Below are 8,691 nucleotides of genomic sequence, written 5' to 3'. Positions count from 1 at the left end.
TTGAGGCCAGGAGGTGGAGGTTGCAGCCAGCCAAGATGGTGCCACTGCACTCCAACCTGGGTGACAAAAGGAAACCCTGTCTCAAAAAAAAAAAAAAAAAAAAAAAAAAAAAAAAAAAAAAAAATTAGCCAGGCATGGTGGCACGCGCGCTACTCAGGAGGCTGAGGTGGAAGGAGTGGAAGGATTGCTTGAGTCCGGAAGGTCAAGGTTGCAGTGAGCCATGATCTCGCCACTGCACTCCAACATGGGCAACACAGTGAGGCTGTCTCAAAAAAAAAAAAAAAAGAAAGAAAGAAAAAGAAACAAAAAGAAATGTCCTACCGGACTGCAACTTATAAATGATTAAAATGGTAAATTTTATGCTACATGTATCTCACCACACACAAAAGGAAAAACAAATCACCTGGATCTTCCAAACACTATATATAGAAAGTTTTTGTTCTCACTCTGGATACACCTGCCCCATTCTCCTAGCACCTACAACTGCTTTTATATCTCAGTGCTATATGTTTAAAAAATATAAGTAACAATGTATGTTTTACCCATTTTCTTCCACAGAAGAAAACTCATTATATGTATTATCTTTATATGCCTTTGTTCACTTAATATAGCCTTCAAATTTTCTACTACTTGCCACCTCATTCATTTCTATAGCATTCTAGTATTCCATTATGAGAATCTACCAGTTTATCCAGTCCCTTATTGATGAGCCCCTGGATCTTTTCCAACATTTTGCTATTATAAAATATTCTTCAATGTTACATATGCAACCTGTTTCACTTTTTCAGAAATGTAGGATAATTCTTAGAAGAGGATTCACTAGATCAAATGAAAGCAACTGTAATTTTTTTTTCTCCCTTCCCCCCAGGAAGGCCGCCTTTACTCAGCCAGCGGCAGGAAACAGCCTGCTTTGGAGGTCAAATGGAGGGCTGGTGGGGCCGGCTCAAATCTTCTATCCCCAGCTCTTTTGAAATTCCAGATCCCTGGCTTTGTCTTAAGCAAAAGTACTGTGGAAGCTGCAGCATTTCCTCCTCCTTTCCAGAAACTGAGCGAGAAAAGCCACCCTGGAAGGTGTACAAACGCTGCCTCATGTCCAACAAACCACAGGACCTGGACGCGCTAACTGCAGCCCCACAGCCACCACCCACCAAAGCCTGGGGAGATTCCCCAGGGCAACTATTACTTTGATAAACATCTCCAAAGTATCCTTCATAAGTATTATATTATTTTGCATTCCAGCATTCCGTAAGTGCCAGTTTTCCCATAGTCCTGCCAACAAAGTTCTCAAATATTAACTTTCTGTAGCTTTTCACATTTCTTCTATAAATGACTTAAGCATGCTTTCATATATTAAAGTGTCATTGGTTTTCCTGGGAACTATCTGTTCATGACTATTGCTCATTTTTAACTAGGGTCTCTTGATTTTCCTTATTTTTTTTAGAAGCTTTTTATATATTAATGGAAATTAGCACTTAATATGCATTGCAAATATTTTTTCCAGTTTCTCGTTTCTCTTCTGACTTCATTTAGAGTGTTTTGACACAAAATATTTTATTTTTTAAAAAATTAATATTTAAATATTTAAAAATATTTTTTATGCAGCTGCATTTATGAATCTTATTTTATGGCTTCTATGTTTGAAGACAGAAAGATTACGATGTGTTTACAATTCAGTGAGCAAAGGATGGTTTCATTAACAAATGGAATACGTAATTAACTAATTAAGGCAGAGAAAAGAGTAAACCCTTTTCACTTAAATAGGTTAATTAAGAATTAAAAGACTTTGGAAGAACATGAAAAAATATACACAAATATACTGATTTGGTCTCAGAGTTCAGAATTCCTTTCTGAAAATAAATCTGTTAAGGGCAAACTGCCCCAAGAAGCTTCTTGGTGCTGCCCGCCCCTCCTCACTCTGCAACTCCTCTCCATGCTGTCCCAAGCCTTTTTACATTTCTAAGCCCTTATCTAGGTGCTGCAGTGAAGCCAGCAGACTTTACCTATCAGGCCTTGCTACTATAAGGCAAACCCCAATTACGAACCATCCGGACCACACAGGGGGAAGTCGTGGGAAGCATAAACAAACTTTACCTACAACCTCCGGTACCATAATGTGGCAGAATTAACCAGCAAACAACCCCAGGATGCAGCCATACCAAAGAACTCCCTCAAACTCCCTCCCCAGTATAAACCCTTCATTCCGTAAGCTAGCTGCTGCTGCCTCCTGTGTCTGTGATAAAGCAGCCAGTAGGTTTAATAAAAGCTTGCCTGAACTTGGGTCTTGCTGTCTTGTCCTTTCTCTCAGCTGAGCTTACAAAATCAAAAGTCAAATTTATTTACTTTACAATATTACAAATAACACAAACATGTTAAACTCAATTAAATTTTATGTCATGATACTTATCAATCTTTTATTTTCGGAATTCTTCTTTTGGTATTAGGAATAAGAAAAGGATTGACATGCTTAATATCCTTAATATTTTAAGCACTCTTTTCCTTTTTTTTTCTTTTTCCGGTTCAGGTTTGAGCACTGATAAGCACTCTTTAAAGAGAAACATTTTAATGTTTTGGAAGTGCTTTCCATAGTAATAAGCCTATCCTCCCTTGACTACTCAGCCCAGCTGACTAGCCTAGCTAGGAAACAGCCAGTCAGGCTGACAGTTAATAAGAACTCAAGCTCATGCCTGTATTTACAGTGCTTTAGGAGGCTGAGGTGGGAGGATCACTTGAGGCCCTTAGATCAAGACCAACCTGGGCAACATAGCCAGACCCCATTCTCTAACAACAACAACAAAAATTAGCAGGGGGTGGTGGGAGGCTGAGGCAGGAGGATCACTTGAACCCGGGAGTTCAAGGTTGCAGTGAGCTATGATCACACCACCGCAATACAGCCTGTGCAACAGCTTGTACAACCCTGCCTCCAAAAAAATAACCCAAGTTTTCAATATGCATAGCCACATATAAACTAGAACTTAAGACCTAAGGATTCATGTGAAAGCAGAAACTGAGTAAGTAGAAGCCCTAGGGTAGAGAAGGGCATAGAAAGTCAAACAAGAGAGCAAAACAACCTGAGGCAAGATGATGACAAAGCAAAAATGCAGAGCAAACATGAACGCACACACGTACACACACATAGTTTCTCCAGATGCCTTGATTTCCTAATAGCTTTCTAGTTCCCCTTACTGAGAGGCATAGCTACATGCCGGGTCCTTTAGTGGGTTTCCAGTAAAATCCCTGTCTCCCTTACTGCTCACAATCCCTTGCAGTCTTGCTTATTACAGCCCCCTTATTTGATCTGGCATTTGTGTTCTTCACAAAAAAAACTTTACTAAAACCAGAGGCAAAATATAAAAATGCATCTGTCATCTAATGAAGAATAAATCTAGTCTTTGTCTCCTGTTCCTGGTACAGAGCTTCAGAGAGGCTTGGGATTTCCTGATTAATGGAAGTATCTTTGTTATTCATAAGGAGCCCCTATGGACTATACCTGAGTTTATACTTGGGGACGACTCAAGGTAGGCCCTCACATAGTTTCAAAGGACGGGCTGGCCATGCCAGACAGACCAAGCATACGATTAGAGGGTTGGAACTTTTAGCCACACCCCCAGATGTTCAGAGAGTAAAGAGGAGCTGGAGAAGGAAGTTAATAATGTGGCCAATAAAACTCTGGACACTCAAAGCTCAAGGAGCTTCCTGGTGGGTGAACACTTTGTGTGACTGGTAGTTAGTGTTAACTCCGGGTAGTTAGTGTCAGAATTGAAATGAATTGCAGGATACCCAGTTGGTGTCAGACAATTGGTGTCAGAACAGTATCTATCACTCATTATTCACCTACCAACTAACAAAATTATTAACTGTTTTCCACCAAAGTAGTACATTTTCATTAAGGAAAAAAAAAAGGATAACCAACATGAACATTTTAGTAGCTATACTTCAACATTTTTAACTCTACTAGGAAAATTCATCAAAGAGGTTACAAAACTTACCTCAATTTTCAATATGGAGGAAAATACTATTATCTATATCAAATTATGCCCAGATACCAAGGCCAATCTGTGTTTTTCATTCTCGTCAAGTGAAGAGGCCTATTATTTTAAACAAACTTCCTATATTCTAATTACACTGATGTGAAACCACACAATAAAAATCTAATATTCCCTTGTACTTCTTTCTTAAAGAATGGTTCTGGGCCGGGCGCGGTGGCTCACCCCTATAATCCCAGCACTTCCAGAAGTCGAAGCAGGCGGATCACAAGGTCAGGAGATAGAGACCATCCTGGCTAACACGGTGAAATCCCTACTAAAAATACAAAAAAAATTAGCTGGGCGTGGTGGCACATGCCTGTAATCCCAGGTACTCGGGAGGCTGAGGCAGGAGAATGGCGTGAACCCAGGAGGCAGAGCTTGCAGTGAGCCGAGATCGTGCCACTGTACTCCAGCCTGGGCGAGAGAGCCAGAAAAAAAAAAAAAAAGAATGGCTCCTTCCAAATATTTGAACGCCAATTTCCAAGTAAACTGTGGGGAAGGAATGACACCTAAATTTTTAAATTAACACAATTCTTTCAGGTAACTATATGCACAGTATGAGAGCAAAAGGAAGCAAACAAAAAAAGCCAATATATCAAAGATTTTGCTTAAAATCCTGTAAGCTTAGGTTATTGTCTTTAATGTAACCTAAAGGACTCCCAATATTTTTTAGCATGCCCCCAAACACAACAGGTATCATGTATTTAAACTCTCTCTCATTAAACTGGCCCACTTCTGCCCTTAAGCAGTTTGCATGTGATCAGTTACAGAAGGGTCCAGGATTTAACTATTTTACACATTCAGCTTATGTGCACAGACTGAGACTAGTATCCTTAGGAAGACCTGCTGCCAAGGTTGGCCTTTTACTAGATTGTGCAAATAAAAGCGGGTCATGTTGAATACCTGCTTTCCTTCCGGGAATCTGGAATTTTGGTACATGCAAAGCAGAAAGTGCCTACAGGACCAACCTACAATAGAAACTTTGGGTGCCAAGTCCCTAATGGGCTTCTCGAGCAGAAACATGGCACACGTCTTGCCAAATTTTTATTGCTAAAAGAATGCGCTCTGTATGACCACTCATGGGAGGGAGATAGCATAAGGAGGCCTGCACACTGGTTCCTCCAGACTCCACTTTGTCTTTTTCCCTTATGCTAACCCTAGAAAGGCTATATATGCTTATTATGTTGCTGTAACATGTCTTAGCTGTATGACTTTATGTTGAGTCCCATGATCTATGACCCGCAAGACACTGTCTATTTTTCGGCATTAAGTTGCCAAACCATAGAGGCAACCTTTCTTTTTTTTCCAACTTTTAAAATGCATTTTCACAATTACAGTTAAATAGTACATGTATGTATAATTAACAGTTAGATGTTTCTGGTTATAATTCTCCTGTTGCACTTTCATTACTAGGTTAGAACTGTCAATAAATGAGATTACACATACAGAACACAAAACCACAGCTCAGTAATTACTTCTGACTTAGAATAAAATGTTACACTGGTTTTTAGGCAAAATGATGCATTTACCTAGCAAAGCAAGACTTTTTTTTTTTTTTTGGACAGGGTACCTTTCTCCAAAAAAAAACGAAGAATGGTATTTCCCAAACTTGTTTCCTAATCTCATTCCCAGCAAGACACTTTTCTTCTTTAGTGATGCAGAAGATCCTTTTACATATTAAACTAAAATATATAGTTTATGTCCTACTTTCAGTTAATGTCATTACTATCAAGTTCCAGGCTAATAAAAATAGGAACTTGGGGGAACCTCCTCTTTTGGCTTTGGTGCCCCCCTCCCTCTGTCTCTGTAGGGGGATCTTCTTCCTTCTGTCTTTTCTCTTCCTCCTTGCCTGTTAAACTCTCCACTCCTTAAAACCACTCCACACGTGTCCGTGTTGTTTTATCTAAACCGGTCTCAGGAATAAGAACCCTGGTGTTCCTCCACTCATCAGAGCCGTATCATTTTGGTGCCTGGGCCGGAAAAGGAAAATTCAATCATCAGACATGTTGAGTATGGAGCGGATTTCAACTTCAAATCTGTCCTTTAATCTCAAGGCTCTCTTCCAGCTACCTTGTCACCAAACTTTCTATTAGTAGTCTCTTACCCTCTCTCTGTGTGTGTCTAATGTGCAGGAATCTTTACAGTTCAGGGAAAACAGGTCTGTTAGAAACAATCGTGAATCACGGCAGGCAGTAACTCAATAAATGCTTCTCTCTCTCTGTTTTCTCTGGCAAGCACATGGTATTTCTAAGCCACCTAGTAGAAATCAGGTTCTAGGCCTCTTCTGGGAACGGGAAGTTTCTGCTTTTAACAGTTAGGAGTAAGATGTCTTCCGTAGCCCAATTTTAGTCTCGATCTTGTCCCACTGGCAGGAAAACGGCCATTTGGCTCCTATGTTCCTTTAAGGCATTGATTTTGTCTCCTATTAAGACAGTACTTAATTAGTAAGGGGATTTTTCAGTCCGGAAGTTAACCAGAACCATTATTCTACGAGTAAATGCTTTAGCATGGGCTATAATAGCAGAATACACAGTTCAATCTTGCACTCCCCCCACCCCACCCCTTAAAGGGGCCTTGCCCAATTACATGGTTTTTCTTGAAATCCGTTTTTTGGAAGGCACACAGGCCATGCAAGTCTAGGACGTCAAAGGGAAATAAAAGGCAGAGAACTGATTGATTGGGGACAGCGTGAGTAAGGAACTCAGTTCCTCTGGTGCCATGGCTTGGAGGGGCACATTGCAGTCATGGGCGGCACATTTAAGCGGGTGCCGGGAATCCAAGAGCCCCGGAGAGAAAATAGTTGGGGGGACGCCCTCTATTGTTTTCATCTCCAACCTGGATCACATTATGAAAGGAAGCAGACTAAAAGGATATTTATTCTCACTTCTCTTTCTAGATGGGTAACACTCCCCTGGAGCGTATGTTGAAGCACTGGGACTCCTTCGACCTTGCAACTTTGAAGAAAAAGTGGCTTATTTTCTTTTGCACAAGGGTATGGTCTTTTTGCTAGACCTTTGCAAATGTTGCAAGGTCAACCCAGCTCTTTTAGCAACTATATCGGGCAGGCCCAGGAAAACTAGTTCCCCAAAATTAAAAAAGTAACTTTCAAGGAAATCATTCTGATGGTCCCTCTTATTTGGGGCCCCTTCAGTGACCTTAGGCAAGTAAAGGGAAACTGAGGCTGATTTTCTGATGACCCTGATAGGCATACAGAAGCTTTCCAAAATTTAACTCACATATTTGACCTCATATGGAGGGATGTTATGTTGCTGCTAAGTCAAACCCTCACTGCAGCTAAAACAGGCAACTCTGCAAGCAGAAGAAAATTTTGGAGATGAGCAATATGTCTCCTATAGTGGTCCAGAAGGGAAAAGAGAAAAATAGGGAAGGCAAAGAAATAGGGGAAAAACCATTCCCAATAGGAAGAGAGGTATTACCTCTTGACAACCCTAATTGAAACTCCTTTCTATGGTGTTTTTCCTTCTTTTGTGGTTTAAAATGGCTTCTATCTCTTTTATAATGTTCTTCCAACCTAGGAAAAGTTAATTTGCCAAATCTTAAAATGCTTGGCATAGACCTGAGCTAGGGGAAAGGGAACCCAGAAGCCTGATATGCCGGCAAAAGGGTAAACATTTCTTACCAGTTGGGCTTTTGGCTTCTCTCTCCTTGTGCCAACTGGTAAAAGGGATAATAAGGATCACTGTTGACGTTCTCTGTAAATGTATAATTAATGAAAAAGGATTTGTAAGGTTGGTCTTAAGCTGCAGACAATCTTGTGTGCTTTGCATGCCTTTCTGTATCCTTCTGTCGAAGAAAGGGAATCTTAGGTTAGGTTGCAGGCCCAGGACCCCATAAGCCTGCTGTTCAAGCCAGCCCAGCAAAGCGGTCGGTGGCAAAGTCAGCTACAGGCCTCCATCTTGTTTCATGTCTTTGGGAACGTCATCTGTAACCGCATGGCAATACTTTGTTTTAGTCTCTGCCATTTTACAATGGTGGCTGTCTTTTTGTGCTAAATAAGATAAGCCAGTTTGTCAATCTGGGTGGTGCCAGCTGATTCATCAAGGGCAGGGTTTACAAAATATCTTAAGCACTGATCTTGAGAGCAGTTTAGGGAGGGTCAAAATCTTGTGGCCTCCAGCTGCATGGCTCCTGTGGCTAGTTTCTTGGTCTGGTCCCCAGGCAAGAGGGAAATATATCTTGGGAAGCCACTGTTATTGTCTTTGTGTTAGACTATAGACTGTAAACCAGGCTCCTCCCAAAGTTGGTTTAGCCTATGCCCAGAGATGGGCAAGGACAACTTGAGGCCTGGAAACAAAATGAAGTTGTTTGGGTGGGATCTCTTTCACTGTCTCAGTGACAGTTTTGCAATGACAGTTTCAAAAGCTATCACTCCTTTAAAAATACCTTGTACACTCGTAATTAAATCATAACCTAATTAAAGCTCGTTGGTTTCACCTGTAAGGGTACTTTTGGTAACGTTCAAAAGCCGAAAATCTTAACTGCTTGGTGTGGTTAAAGTCAAGTAATAAGGGATTTAAAAGGATTTTCCTAAAGAGTGCTCAGCTTAATTAAAAGTAAATGTTCAAGTTATAGGTATATTTAAAGGCCTTTATGCTTTTCTCTTCTTGAATCTTGCTTTTCTGGAAAAGGGCTCTTTTCTTCTCAG

At 40.6% G+C, this 8,691-nt stretch overlaps 1 long non-coding RNA gene across 2 annotated transcripts in view; it reads right to left on the bottom strand.

Annotated features, from left to right (window-relative positions):
- Nucleotides 1-2,429: 2,429 nt before the first annotated feature.
- LOC103232200 (uncharacterized) overlaps nt 2,430-8,691 on the bottom strand; it is a 42,802-nt gene continuing 36,540 nt past the window's right edge. Inside the window, exons 6-7 of one of the 2 annotated variants that reach the window (XR_012091949.1) lie at nt 6,130-7,738; nt 2,430-5,995 (exon numbers count right to left, since the gene is read on the bottom strand). This is a non-coding gene — a long non-coding RNA (uncharacterized lncRNA). Of the gene's footprint in view, nt 7,739-8,691 lie in introns of both variants that reach the window. The other variant, XR_012091948.1, reaches the window with a different exon arrangement.

Source organism: Chlorocebus sabaeus, chromosome X (assembly GCF_047675955.1).
Source record: "Chlorocebus sabaeus isolate Y175 chromosome X, mChlSab1.0.hap1, whole genome shotgun sequence".
NCBI classification, from domain to species: Eukaryota; Metazoa; Chordata; class Mammalia; order Primates; family Cercopithecidae; genus Chlorocebus; species Chlorocebus sabaeus.
The sequence above is the reverse complement of the archived record's forward strand: the minus strand, read 5'-3'. Positions and strand labels throughout refer to the sequence as shown.